The sequence below is a fragment of the Teleopsis dalmanni genome, chromosome X (assembly GCF_002237135.1).
Source record: "Teleopsis dalmanni isolate 2A chromosome X, ASM223713v2, whole genome shotgun sequence".
NCBI lineage: Eukaryota > Metazoa > Arthropoda > Insecta > Diptera > Diopsidae > Teleopsis > Teleopsis dalmanni.
In genome coordinates, this window is record NC_051848.1 from 27636635 (window position 1) to 27651457 (window position 14823).

The window sequence follows — 14823 nt, forward strand, 5'->3', positions numbered from 1 at the left end:
AAAAAAGGTATAAATACATGTAAAGTTGCTGGGTAGCCTTATTAATCTTGTAATTAGCATTCAGATTAGTGCTATTGAGAACCGAAGTCGATTCTAGTCTTTGCGATAAAGTTTGGTCTTATAATAATATAATAATAAAAATCTTATTTAACCATAAATAAATATATATTATTCACCATAGATTATAGATAACTTACCCGATCACATAATTGTTCGTCATTTCGTCTTCGACGCGTTGGAGCGCGTAGAATTCTGCCATCGGTAGCATCCATAATCTTGTAATTTTTTATCCACACACACACACAACCAAATCCAATTCTTCACTCCACAAATTTATCAAAGACATAAGCGTGTAGAATTGCAATAACGTATACGGTTTGTGTCACTGCTGAACGAAGCAAAACATTTGTGTAGACTCTTGTGTTCGTTGAGTTTATGTCATAACCAAACGATCCTCATGAGGTAAGCGAGTAGAAAGGCGCTGAATGGAACGTAAGTGTGGATTATGTGTATCGATATATACTTTTTTTCTTTTTTGCTTTAGCTTTTTTTAATTTAATATTAGCATTTAATTAGTATAATTAATTATTAAATAATTTCGTTGCAATTGCTCATTAATTTTAATTATTTGGCAGTTGATCGACAAATTTTTTAAATTTTATATTTTTTTTTTTTTTTTTGATTATACGCAAATGAAGTGGTATTGATTATTTTTTTTTATTTGGAAGCAATAATTGGAACAAGAATCTGTAAAGATAAACAAAAATAAATTAGATGTGATATTATAAATTATTAATTTATATTTCATTAACTTAATTCAGGCTTTTAATTATATAGTATTTCTTAATTAAAATAATCGAAAAAAATTACAAGCCTTAGTAGTTGAAATTTGTTTATGGCAACATTATAAGACTTTATCCATTCAAAAGCTTTCGTCAAGTCGGGAAGTCAATAAAAATGCCTATCTGTTTACAATTTGAGCTTACGAAAATATTCGTTAAAATTGTAGAGTCACGGTGTCTCCTAAATCAGAGAAACAGAAGAAGGCACGACATTACCAAGTAACAGAACCATATATAAATCGCACCTGAAATAGAATCCAATTCAGGTCGCTGACATATACAGTTTGATAGATATACTTGTGTTTAGTTGGTAACACTTTATTCGCCTCACCCTGTATTGTGAAGCGGAAAATATTTAAAAGTGTAAACGTAGAAGATATGAACTTAGGAATATTAGAACGATAAGATAATGGTATTTGCTACAGTACTACAGTAATATCAGAAGAGTGAAACTCTACTCTTCTAGTAGCCATATAATACTAGATCCAGTAGCTCTTAAACTGGAACTAAAAAGCTATAGCAGAAAACGTTTTAGTAAATTTGGAATAAATTGGTTGGTTTTAAAATCTAATCTCATCTTTGACATAACATATCAAGTTGTGTTTCCAAAACAGTTTGAAAATTAATCTATTAATATATAATAATATGGTTGAAGATCACAGGAATCTGCTTCACTAAAAACAGAAATCCCTATTATCTATTTTTTCAATTGTTTGGAGAACATAGTTATAACATATGAAGCAGAGTCAATAATAAATGAGTTTAAATATCACAAAAATATAGATATTACTAATTTCTAGAAGTTGTTTTCCACCGAAATTATTGTGCTATTGGCTATTATCTTCTAGCTTTACCTTACATTATCTCTTCCTTAAGATTTTTTTTCATTTTTTTGAGTAGCCAAAAAAAAAAACTACTCCCAATATGATTTCTTGTGATCTGCAGTAGATTAGATTAGACTATGCTGACAGACCAAAAAGCCCACGCGTAGACCATTAAGGTCCATAACGATACCAGATCAGAGTCATATTTTAGCGAATGTGTGCATCACTTAGTATCCGCATTTTATTAGCGAATTTTTTTAGGATTTCAATAGAAACCTTAGGTATGTGCTCCAGTCCGGAAAAATATTTCCAGTCAGCTCCCAAATATTTTTGTCGAGTTCTCGATAGAGCCGGGCAATTACACAGCAGATGCTCTAGAGTGTAATCTGCAGTAAATAAACTCCTTTTTACTTAAATCGAAATTTGCTTTTATAAAATGGTAGGTTAACACCTGAAAAATACTCTCGATATGATTCTTTGTGCTTCACACTATGTTCACTCTTTTCTCTTCCATTATCTAAGGCAAAATGGGTGTTGTCTCCCATACGCAAATACGAAACGCAGACATTATGTGGAAGAATTCTCTTACACATTCATGCACTGGCTGTACAGTAAAATACAAAATATTAGAACCGAATACGCAGTTGAAATATACTTTTTAGTTAATTTTTGCGTTATAACAGGAGAAAACGAGATCTGCTAACTTTCTATCCTTCTAACAGGACAAAAAAAAATCTGTTAAATTTCTAACATTTATTTAATGATCTAGAAATGTGCATCTTTTTTAGGTTATACACGTTAATGACTTCAAGAAATTGCATATCTATCTAGTGAATTGAATATATAATATGGTATATAAAATTTTTATTTAGAATATTCGATACAGATAAGAAAGATAATAAAATAGGGTTTGTTTTTCCAGTTATTTCACATCTTGGATCTAGTAGTGTTTAAGTATGAACATGCACCCACTAATTTATTTTAGTGTAATTAATATGTTCAAACAGGAATATACTTAATAACCTTACGTTATTTATTTAGGGAGATAAACCGCAACAAATGTTTCCTTATGGTTACTTAATGGTAAATGGTAAATTAGTGCTTATTTAGACACATATGCCGCAACAAATGTCTTGTTATGGTTATCAGCTTATTATAAATTAGTGTGTATTTAGGCACATAAAATTTAATTGAAAAAATGAATGAATTCAAACTAGTCAACTTATATCATTTTATACAAATAGAATTTATAAATTGAAATGAAAATCATAAAAAGGATCGGACCTTAGATGTTTTTATTATTTATATATATATATATATATATTTAGATTTAAGTGCGATTAATATAGTCTGCACTATTTCAAATTGCAAAAACCAATAAGAAAATGTGAGGGACGATAAAATCCCTAAAAACATAAAAATTTCATTAAATGTTGTTGAATATTTGAATGCTTCGTTCCTCCTCTCTTGGTTGTGGTGTTGTATTTATGCGGTTCAGCACTATTTTCAGATACGGATGGAAGTTACAATTTTGGAATTGTACAAATTCGGCAAAGGATGAATTATGAAGACGAAGGAAATTAAAAATTCAAGGTTTTGTAATTAAAAGCATTTCAATGCTGTTTTTGGCATAAAGAATGAAATGGAAATTGGTTTGCGGTGAAAGACGGAAACAACATGAAAATACGCGGAAAGGAAAAACAAATGTTTTTCTTGTTCGCGATTTGATCAAAAATATCTCAAACCACAGTTTGCTTTTAAATGCTTTTAGTTAAAATAAAAAATAAACTGAAAGTAATTAATTTAGTAAACCGAGATTTAAATTGAGAGTAGCATTATGCAGTCAGTTAAAGTAAGAAATTCGCAAAATTGATACATTGTCATGTTAAAATTTAATCGAAATTATTTATTAAACTTTATTACTTAACAAGTTTTATTTTAGTTTTTTCTTTCTTCATTATCAAAAACTTGTCCGATATTATAGAAGGTAAGATATGCCTACAAAACTCTTTAACAATCTAAAAAATATCTTCGCAAGATATTCAATCACTCTGACCTATCAATTTTCTTCTTTTCGAGTTCTTTCACTTGCTTTGTTGTACCTCTAAGTTACTCTATAATGTTCACTATTTCAAGATGTAAACGATAACACTAATTCTTCAAAGAAATCTATAACTAATACTAAATTTTTTAATAGCTACATGAAGACAAATTGATGAAGATAAATTCTAACGTAATTTACAGTTATAACTACCTTCAGCAACCTACGAAGTATCCTTTAGGTTAACCAATTTATTTAGGTAACATAATAATGGAACATCATAGAATATTGCGCATTAATGAAAACATTTATATACTCCATTGATTGTCTGACTGTGAATAATATCTGGAGATTCTACTATCTAACATTGCTCTACCGCTTATAACTCATTATCATCGAAACAATCAGCAATAGCATAATTAGTGATAAATAGTGATATTGTATACTATATTCTAATTTCTTACTTACTAAATTTAGTTCAAAATAAGTGTCCATTTAGTGTACGACATCATGAGTTAAAAACAGCTGTGTGCTTAATGTGTCAAGTTTTATTTGGGTATCTAATAGTTAATGTTTAACTAATTACACACACACACAAGTACCAATATAAATTATTGTGACTTATTTGCAATTACAGTTCAAAACTGTCATGAGAAGTGCCTTATGTCTTATATCACGAGCTATAAGCACATCCAGAAGCTGCGACAGTTGCAACAACATATTAGTTTATATTTTAAACATAAAAGATTTCATCAATCGTAGTTGATAGACCTTCAATGCAGCTACCACAGTACAAACTTCATAACAGTAGAATTGAAGTTTAAGATTCCCAAAAGGTTCCTAAATTAAGATGTAAATCGATTAGGTATAATATACCAATTTAATATAAAGTCTATCTTTAACTACTAAACTAATTCGTTAGTTAATAAACGTTGGGCCATCTAGTAGACATCTAGTCGAGTATCAAAGAAAACGACACCACGCACAGAAAATTTCTCTATTGAATTGATAGAAGTAGAGATTATTACCAGTCAGTTGACTAAAAATACATTCAACAATGTTTTACTGAAAACCACTAAATCTACACTATTTTCAATTCGGATTTTTTTATTCAACTCAAATGGCACGAAAAATGGAAATATGAAAAAAATATACTCGTATGTATGCTTGTATACACAATAGAAAACTTTGTGAAATTTCAAAAATTGTTTTTGGAAACGATATTTCAATGAAAATTTGCTACAGTTGTCGATACACTTGAAATTACATCAGGAAGGAAGGGAAGCCACTACTGTCCGATCAATTTGTAATAGTAAGTGATTTAAGCTTGCCAAACAGTCAATATCAGATGAAATGCCCACTCAATGTTACTAACATCAAGGAAAGACAAAAAGGAAGTGCTAATGTACGGACAAATCAAGGTTTCATATGACATCTAACCTCTATGCTATCGAGTCAGTGAGTCAGTGAATCCTATACAGAATTCGAGGTGTGGTGGAATGTTAACGAGCCATTATTGAATCAACTCTGAACTCATACACAGTTGTGCAGTTACAAATTTATATGTAAACATGCGATTCAGTACTTGTAAGCCTCGTTTAGTTTGTGGTCGCCAAAGGTGAAAATAGCATCAAATAGAATAATGCACTCTATTCTATATGTGCTATGCAGTAGACAAATAAAAATAGAGAAGTAAATAAGATGTAAGGTAAAAAAAACCTCGTTAGGCTTTAAACTTGCTATAGAAATTTTTGTTAGAAAATGTTAAAAAAAGTTAAAAAGTTTTTGGAACCACTAATACCTAACAATGGGTTCACTTACCTCAACAATTTCTAACTCTAAAATTCTAATAATATTATACGATAAATATAAAAATTATAGCCTGATAAGGAAGATTATTAATTTAATAAATTTTACTTCAACTTTAATTGTTTTTTTTTTATAACTCTTAAGGTTAGAAAATTATAAATAATTCTATATTTTACAATTAGTCAGATCAAGTATTCCATAAAAGCAGTACACATGGCCACATTAGATGTGAAATAAATTCAAAACAAATGGATTGTAAAAATGAGAACCTGTAAGTCATTTAATGTTATGTTGACATTATTTTATATTATTTAAATGCTATCCACAAACACTATTTTATTTTAGATATTAAACAATTTTGCATGCACTGACACTGAATTGCTCGAAATTATGATTTTATTGAAAATTAATAATTATTATTTATTACTTCCTGATCACTTCCTGATAACTGAATACAGTAACAGTAAGCAGAGGTGTTTTCTGATTTTCAAACGAAAATTGGTATCCTTCCCCTTTCACTTCTTCGGTATGTGTAAAATAGTTTTGGGTTTAGCTCAAGGTGTTTACAATTTTCCAATATGTTTTCGTATGTACATTGGTCTTATTAATTTATAATTCTCATGTACTTTAAACCTAATTGCTTCCGTACATATACTAAATTCTATGTGTAAAATATTTATAATTTTCATTTACTTTAAACTTGTTTCACAATATATATGATATAGTGTTATGTTAAATATCATTTCAATTTTAATACAAATTTTACATCTATTCTTACATCCGTAATCAAAGCATATTTTTTCGCCTAAGCTTTAAGTTTAATTCTAATTAAAATCTTAGTATCGTTTTTCTTTACAAGAGAAAGCTATTGGGAATTTAATTTCGGCTATAGTATAGGCCAAATAAAGTTTCCTGTATTTTTTTTTATTCTAATGCAATTAATGGGTACTCTGACCCATTATTTGTATTTGTATTTGTGATGTTGTTAGCCACGTTATCTAGTGCTACAGCTATGGTCTTGAATTTTTTACTATCTAAAGTGTTCTTGAAATTATATAGAAGACTCAAGAAATCAAAAAGCCTGTTTATGTGGTTTGGATGAAGCTTGACATCATTTCAACAATATTGGTTGGTTAGATACTGTATTTGTTGTATTAAAGTAAAAATAAAATTTTTAAGGAAGATTTAAAGCTTTCTTTAAAAAATTAAAGCGATTATCAAAGATTATAAGATTATAAGTATACAACGATTTACAATGCTCTGAGTACACTACAGGCTTACGTTAGTTATAGTTCACTGTATACAAAGACCTATGAAGGTCAAAGGCTTGCGTTAATCAGGATCGGCAGTATACAAGAATCTACAATGAACTGAGCGCACTTTAGGCTTACACTAGTTATAGTCTAATGTACACAAAGATCTATGAAGGTCAAAATACATTTCTGGCTAACGTTAATTAGGATCGGCAGTATACAAGGATTTACGATGAACTGAGTGCACTGTATAGTTACGTTAGTTATAGTCCACTACATACAAACCTATGACCTATGAAGATCGAAATACATTTCAGGCGTATGTTATTTAGGACCGGCAGTGTACAAAGATCTATGGGGGTAACAGTATACTTTAGGCTATATTGGGAGCGTGACTTTATATCCTATTGTAAATGTATGACGCAGAAGATCGTGTAGCAAGTACTTTAGTATTTTATTCTTCTTCAGTTTGTAATATCAACTTAATATGTTTATTTGTATTAACTTAACATCCAATAAAACTTGTTGTCTGTTGTCTGTTCAGTTTTACAGTTTGTTTCTCTACAGCAAACATTTGTAGAGTGACCTCATTAAAGGCAAATCTTCAATTTTGAAGAGATGCTGTGAGAATATATAATTTTTCATAAATAAGTTAAAGATGCTTACAAATTTTTGAATTACTGACTCACTTCTAAGAATTTCAGCCTGTGAATGGGTTTTTTTTTTGTCAGTATCTGTACTTGCTAAATTGCTGCAGTTAAGAGTCTGCAGCAAATGTGTAGATTTTTTTTTTTAATTTTTTGTGGTATATTTCAACTTTTATTTTTCTTCTTCTTTGTTTAGTGAAGAATTGTGAAATTTTTCACAATTACTCAATTGTATATGCAAAAAACTTATTTCTTCCGCAACTTTTGCTTTGTATTCTGAGTGGAGGCATTGTAGTGTATTTTTTTTTTTTGTATTTTTTGAGGCATGTAGCATGTTACTTGGAGCATGCAACCAACGCTGAAGTCTAGAGTAACGTACAAGGAAAACTATCTAAACAATTTCTAAGCAATTTTAAACTTTGGCATAATTTTAAACTTCGGTTTTAAGGTCACTAAATGAAGGCTATTCATAATTTGACTAATGGAAAATACGCGCACTGTTAGTTACTAGGTAAGCAAGCAACTTGTTTAGTCGGTGTGTGGTTTTTTCTTTTCTATGAAACTCGTTAAACTGTCTTCAGACAACGTCTCTGTACAAGCGTTCTTTTCTCTTTTTTTTTTGTTTTTTAATTACTTTTAATTTTAAAGAAACTAAAGCAAAAAGCAATTCTAATTAGCATAGCTCATTTGCTACTTAAGCAAATTCTCTTCAATGCCAAATAACAGAGGCATTAGTTTGTCTTCATCATGATTTCAAAATTGTTGCTTTGCCATAAATTACGTGCCAATAAAGCCACTGGTTCTGACTAGCAGCTAGCAGCTTCAGATAGTTTACTACTGTTCCCAACTAGCAGGACTTAACTAGCAGTTAAGACTTCACGTGCACAAAGTTTTCTGTTTTGTGATAGTTTTCAGATACTTTTTTTTTGATTTTTTTATAACCTTTTCTTGGTCTAGTACTTCTGTTTTCCAATTGTAAAACACTTAGCAAAATACTTGACATTGTTTATATACATGAGATTGCCACTAGAAAAGTTTTCACTGCAATAATTTAGCCTGCAGAAAACTATTTTCCACTCAAACTGGCAGACATTGTTGTGTGAAAAATGCAGTCTCTAGAGGAGGGAAAACTGTGAAAAGTGTAAAAAAATTCAACTCTGACAAGCAAAATTAACCAAAAAAAAAACAAGAAATAAAAAAAAAAATATTTTAAAATTTTTAATAAGAACTCCATGGATTGCAACAACCAACAAAGCTATTTATACCTGCGGCAAAATACTAAACTACGGCACTGCATCCAACGTGTGAGTAAGTTCGTTCACTAGTGAGTAACTACGGCTAGTTGTACTCGAACTCAGTCGTCGTCGTCCCATGTGGACTTGCTGATACCAATTTTTATTTCCTTCTTGAATATGCAATTTTATTTTTTTTTTATTGCCACATGCAATTCGGCGGCAGTCGATTTGCAAATTGCAAGTTCAAGTGTTAAAAACTTGCATGAGCTTCAGTGTTGGCCAACTCAGGTGTAGTGTTCACTCAATAAATTGCATACAAAGCGTATTAAAATTACAAAAATAAACAAAAAATAAAAAAAATTGTATATATATAATATGAAGAGAAAATGTAACTGCCTTACCTTTTAATTAAAATTCAACCCTTGACTTTAGAAGTTTTATTTTATATTTTTCACGTATGCATGTATACAGTAGTATGCATGTAAGTAACTACATCCATACATGTAAGTTTGAATGCATATTTATATTTTTATCTATACATAATCCTTTTCTCTTAAAATTTTCTTTACCTGAATAAAACTTAAAAACAGAAACTTATAAAACGGTTGAAGTTTCTGAAGTAAAGTCAACGAAAAAAAAAAAAGATATTGCATGTGAAATAGTCATTTAGGCAGCTCTTATTCTTCTTACTTCTCACTTCTCTGCCACCAAAACCTGCTTATTTGGCAATTAACCTGGTCTCCGGCGCATTCTATCCTACTGTCATTAGAACCCAGTGAACGCCGGGTGCATTTAATTGCTATGCACAATGCGACGTCTCACAAATTTACCAATTTGTCACTACGTCAGTTACGCGTTACAACATTCAATCGTTTGGTTTTCTTCTTCTTTTTTTAATATATTTTAGACTTTGAGCCAGCATTGCGACGTGATATACATTTTTAATTAAATACTTAAAGTTTCAATTAAGAAAAGAATTATCTTATAACAAATGAGAGAGAGTTATAGTATAGTTTTGGGTTAATATAAATTTGATTGAACAATGATTCCACAATTCTAACAATAAAATTTTTAATTTGAAGATGCCAATGATGTCATCAATTCTTTAAAAACATAAAGAAACACATTTTCGGTACAAAACAGAACTAGAATTGTTGACGAGTTACCTAATAGACAACCGAGCGTCTGATATCTTCTCAATAAGGTGGAATAGTTTTATTTGACGGAACTATGACTCTATTTGAAAAGTGATGAGACTCTAATGGCGTTTTCAGTTGGTAAAACTGTATCCAATCTAGATTTACTCTCGATCTTTCGGATTTTGTAACCCAATCAAACATTTTTGAAGTATATTAAGTCGTGTTTTTAGTCGCACTAGTCGTATTATTAGAGATTTTGATATAAGAGCTATTCACGTTCCTAAAGACTGCTCAACGAGCTCAACGAACAGGTGTAACATTGACTTTCTAGATTTGTCCTTTCTCTAAGCAAATTTTATTCGTAGGTATTTTTTTTTCTTATTATATACGTACACCCACCAGATCTTGCACTATTACTAAGAGTAAAACCTCTGGGTTGATTGGTCTAAAATTCTTCTAGTTAGTGTGTTAGAATCTACCAGTTTAAGGTAAAAAAAGTTAATTTAACATCTCTTGATTTAAGTTTTATGTAGATCATTTTTAAGCAATTTTTAACGGATGTAGCAATCTAAAGGACAATCATATTTTTTTGGATTAAAAATTCTGATAATATTGTATTGTATTGTTTTTCGAGTGTTGTGCATTACTAAAATTTTGTCGTATTTGGTAAAACATATAGGATGTATTGAAACATGTGATTTCAATGGTTAGTAAGAGTTCACATATAAATTTTTCAAAATGATATTTTAATCACTTCATTCACAGTATCACATTAGATTTGCAATAATTGTATAATATTTTTGTGAAGATGTAGCTTTTATCATCAACATAACTTTAATAATATATATTAAAACAATTTCAAAGCAATGAAATAGTCTCACTCCTGTCAATTGACCTTTTTTATCTATTTATAAATGAATGTAGAAGTTTTTGTTATTTTAAATGCTTGGAGATAGCACTTTTATACAACTAATTCGTAAAAATCTTATTCTTGATCAATTACAGTTAAAGTTAAATTCATACAAAAATATTTAAATTAAAATAATTATTTATATTTCTATATATACAACTAGCACTAACTGGACTTGATATACGAGACTGGAGAAGGCGCGCACGCAGCAGAGGCGCCTGGGGAGACATGCTGCGTCAGGCCGAAACTCGGTAACGGGTTGTTATGGCCACATAAGTAAGTAAGTAATATATACAACTTTCTTATATTGATTGAGTTCACGTTGTATTGATTTGTGGACATTTCTGTTTGGTTTTAACATAATTCAAAGCTTGACCAGTAATAGTAATCGAACCAACGACTCAAGTTTCTCTAACGAATTGATATTTTTTAAAAAAATATATATTCTAAGATTGAGAGCGTATTATCTATAAAATCTATTGTTAGCAGAAATTGTGGCTGAAGAACCCATATTTTATTTTAACATAACAATGTAAGATCATGCACACATTCTTGTTGGACTAGTAAAAATTAATAGATCTTTATTTGTAAAATTTGAAAGCTATCCTGAAGAAGTCCATTTTCATTTATTTAATATTATTCATTTTCATTTTTATTTATTTATTTATTATTTTATTTATCTGTGGTTTATTGAGGGTTGAATGGTTTAGGGGTTTTATTCACATATGATATCAAAATCACTTAGACTGAATTTGATCTAAGTGTGTTTGTCGACTACTTACTTGGGAAGTCGATGGCCATGTTCACCTATCTATTTACCTAAGTTATACAACTTAAGTTTTGAAACACCCATTTTTGATTCTATTAAGTATTATAATAAAAAACAGAATATTTTATTCCTTTTAAGACATGTTCATTGCATTAATAATTCCGGAAAGAGAATTACGTAAAATCAAGCTAATAATTCCACAATGCACTCAGCAGCAAGCAGCCAACAACAAAGCGAGTTCACTAAGCAATTAATTAATTCACATTAAACGACATTCAGACTAAACTGCAGCAGCTGTTGCTTATGTACTAGCAATTGCTGCTATTCTCTATAGAATATATATTTATTGAAGTCATAAATGTACTCATACTCGACATCGTTTAGATTATTAAATTACAAATCACATTTATTATATTTAAAAAGGAATTAAATGCGAACATAAATATTTTTGAAAAGCCTTGCATTGCAACACCGTTGAATAATTCTACTGACCAGAGTTGCCATGACGATATTCTGGCATTTGTGGCACATGTGGCAAAGGCCACAAATACAAAGGAGTTGAGTGGGTTGTAATGTGAATTTAATCAATTTGTGCATTCACACTGCAATGACCTGTAGAAAATAAAATATTAAAATAAGAAAAAGTTATGTATGACATTAAAATGTTTTTTTTTAGCTAGATCCCACTATAAACCCACTAGACAAAATTATAAATAATAAAGTATACTGTATGTTGAAATTGAATAATTATTAAAGGAAATTTTAACTTAAATCAATTATGGGGAAAATAACATATTTTTTTTTTTAAAAAACAAAAAATATTTAATTTAACAAAAATAGCACTATAGAATAAAAACAAAATTATAATAAAACCCTCAACGTCATTTATTATTTTTATTAGGGGATGTGGCACTGCGACCGTCGGGTCTATTGTGCCCCCTTCTGGGTTTAGAGTAGGTCTCTTAGCCATGTTGCGTCCATAAAAAGTAGTATAGAACCTACTTTACAGAGTGCCCCTTCCGGGAGTCTATTCCGTATGTGCATTAGCGCAGGGTATTCTAACAGTACATGTGTGGTCGACTCGTCATTTTCTTCACAGAACCGACAGTTTACATCCGTAAGTATACTCAGTCTTGTAAGGCAGTATTCTAGTTTACAGTGCCCTGTTAGGATTCCTATGATGATTCTAAGTTTTTCTTTTGATAGGTTCATACAATCCTGGTATCTCTTATTGTTATAGATACAAATAAGTGATTTCTATTTCGATTAATAATTAATTCATATCAATCACGAAATAAACCCCTTTAAATCACTTAAGCACGTAGTTAGTACTCAACTTAGCATCGATAATTTATAGTTTGAGGTTCCATTTTTGAACAACTAAGTATATTTAATACGATTATTAAACCATTTTTTCATAATTTTAACGTTGAAGATGATTCTTTAAGCCATGTATAAGCATCTACATTTTAAATATATAGATTTAAATAGACATTCCCTTCATTAAGTAGGAGGAATGTATATGTCCGAGTATATTTAAAATTGACGCCAAAAATAACGGAAGTGAATTTTTAGTTTTAAAATGTTAGTCGTCTTTAAAAATGATTTAACTTTTTTAAGAAAAGTGCCATCACATATCATTGGAATATTAGAAGAAAACTGATAGGGCATAATGTTAGTATGCCCGCTCACTGAGAATACTTGGTTCCTTCAGTACAAAAATGTATTCAAAATGATGTTTTGACTTTAATAAAATAATGTATATAAATTATTAATGCAATTAAAAAAAAACATATGATTTTAAATATTAAGGAGTTTTATTTACATTTTTATTAAGTCGATTCCGAAGATAATCAGTCATGAGTTTAAGTTTGTTTATTTGGTGAAAACATTCACATTTACAGAATGTTATAAATACCTTAACAATTGGTACCTCAAATGCTTAATAGCGATATTAATATTAGTTTACCTAAAAGAAAAGAAATTGAAATTTATTAATAATGATCATATATATCATATAGGCATAAGAAATATAAAATATTATAACATTATTCAATTCATATTCTTAATAATTATATATAAAATGCACTAAGTCCCAGATCCCAGATAGGTGAATGGTGTAGATGTTAAGGAAAATTAAAAGAATTCAATTTAAGAATGATATTTCACTGTGACTTCATGTATTTGATAATGCTTTGTATACGTAGTTTAAAAATATAATATAAAACATAAATCGAATATTAAACTGTGTTTAAAATTGAATAATAAAGGCATAGAAACGTACAAAATGCCGAAAATTGTGTATGGAAAAGGATGCCCAGCCCCTGCACAGCTTCTCCGTTTATTACGAGAGCTATACGGATCTAGCAGAAGATGATCAAGCATTGTTATTAAAAACGACCTGCAATGAAGAACAGCATTTTTTGCAAGAATGTCAATTAGGTCAATTAAGTTGCTCAAGTCACAGAGATCTCTTGGGGAAACCGATGCTCATCGAAGAAGACATTGAAAAATCGGAATGAATATGCATTTATTCTGATTTTGATTGAAGATTATAGGTAAAGAGAAAGTCTGTGCATTTTTCGAGCCAAACATTCTAATGGACAAACAAAAAGGCTGAATAGCTCAATAAGGCAAAAATACGTCAAAAATGTCCTAAAGGAATCTAGTTGCATATAGGTCTATAAGCTGTATTTCTATCTAGATATGTATCATTACTTATATATCTGTTATGTGTCTAATGATGAAACGTAGTGTTTCCAGTTTATTTAAAGGGAATTGCTAGCAGATAGTTCTGAATTTATCCTAGATTATTATTTCAGATAATGCACGCAAAATTGTGTATGGTAGCTTTACAACGTTTATAGATCAGAATTCGACAAGTTTTGATCGGAATATAGAGCTAGCTAGACAAATGGTTTTCATTTCATGGTAATGCATCATGACTAACAAAGACAATAAGGATGATGTCTTCAATCGATTATTCACAGATTTCAATTGATTTAGCTCCTTACGATGAATGGAAATTGCCTCAATGTGACTTCAGAAAGTCTGGAAAATTCGGCCAACATACTACAAAAAATTCTGGTCGAATAATATAAAATATGTTTTTAGTCTGGTAAATTATAAGTCTAATGGGTATATTTATGTATATTAAAGTATATTTTTATGATGAGATTAATACTATTTAATTAATATTAATATCATTAAATTAATATTAATTTCATGTAATTAATATTAATATCATTTTATTAATTTTAATAATTATTTTATGGTATATTAAAATAAAAATTTTAATTTTTAATTATAAAGCAGAAAAAAGATAGACATGAATATATAGTCATAAAGCTATTA

The 14823-nt window shown here is 29.6% G+C and overlaps 1 long non-coding RNA gene across 1 annotated transcript in view; it reads right to left on the minus strand.

The window, feature by feature from the left end:
• Positions 1-675: 675 nt before the first annotated feature.
• Positions 676-14823, minus strand: part of LOC119687032 — a 117222-nt gene continuing 103074 nt past the window's right edge. The window contains exon 2 of the long non-coding RNA XR_005253083.1: positions 676-747. This is a non-coding gene — a long non-coding RNA (uncharacterized LOC119687032). The remainder of the gene's footprint in view (positions 748-14823) is intronic.